This window comes from Habropoda laboriosa, unplaced genomic scaffold, assembly GCF_001263275.1.
Source record: "Habropoda laboriosa isolate 0110345459 unplaced genomic scaffold, ASM126327v1 scaffold88, whole genome shotgun sequence".
NCBI lineage: Eukaryota > Metazoa > Arthropoda > Insecta > Hymenoptera > Apidae > Habropoda > Habropoda laboriosa.
In genome coordinates, this window is record NW_017100219.1 from 717,667 (window position 1) to 718,693 (window position 1,027).

The window sequence follows — 1,027 nt, forward strand, 5'->3', positions numbered from 1 at the left end:
AATCAGATGCACGATCCATCGATTTCACCACGCTTTGACCATCAGAAAACAGGGTTATTTACACCTTTGCAAAAGAAAACTTCATTTCTAGGTCTTGAAAAACTCTTTTACTACAGTTCCTTATTAAATTTCACTTACAAAAAGTGATTAACCCCTCAGCGACCGATGTCGCCGAACAAAAACTGTCCTTTGCGGCCCGCAGTAGATAGCTTACTTAATTTTTTGAAACTTTGTGGGTTTGTAAGGGACCTTAAGAGAAGTATCGCGCAATTTTTTATTTTCGCCCAAATTCGGTTCTTCGGGGTGAAAACAGCCCTTGAATGAAGATAAGTGTTACCCTATTTCTCTCTATATCTTTAAAACTATAGTAGATATAAAAAAATGTTTATAATAAAAATTTCATGGCTTTTTATGCCTTATAAAACTGTGCTATTAAATTAATAAATATTCTTTTTTTAAATAAAAAATCTTCCACTACCGCTGTGAAAAATTTTGAATTTTCTGTCGTATCGAGAAATATGTGAAATAAATGCAGATAAACATGTTAATCTTTCGATTCTATCTAACATTGTGTATATGTATATTATACGCATATATCCTTCAGTGAGTGACAAACAGTTCCTACTACGATATCGCAGTTTAAATAAACAGATCAACTGCAGTCGCGACCTACTGCATGGGTCCGTATCTGATACGGACCCGGGCGACGTGTGAAAAACATAGGGTCCGTACGAGATACGGAGGTGGTCACCGAGGGGTTAACAGAATTTGATCTCGATTCTATTAGGTCGTAACATATGAAATGTCCGATTCTGTTGTATCAATATTTTAAATCTTATTTTCTCGGTAAATAAATATTTGTCTTTGGAGATGTTTTAAAATGACAACTTCAAGAGTAGACTTTCTTTTGTCAGATTCAGTCTTCATTTGTTTTGTTTACAATGCTAATCTTGCTTTAATTCGTCTTGCTTTCAAACATGAATCAACGTGATTTTCGCGTACTTTTTTTATATGAGTGGAAAAGTGG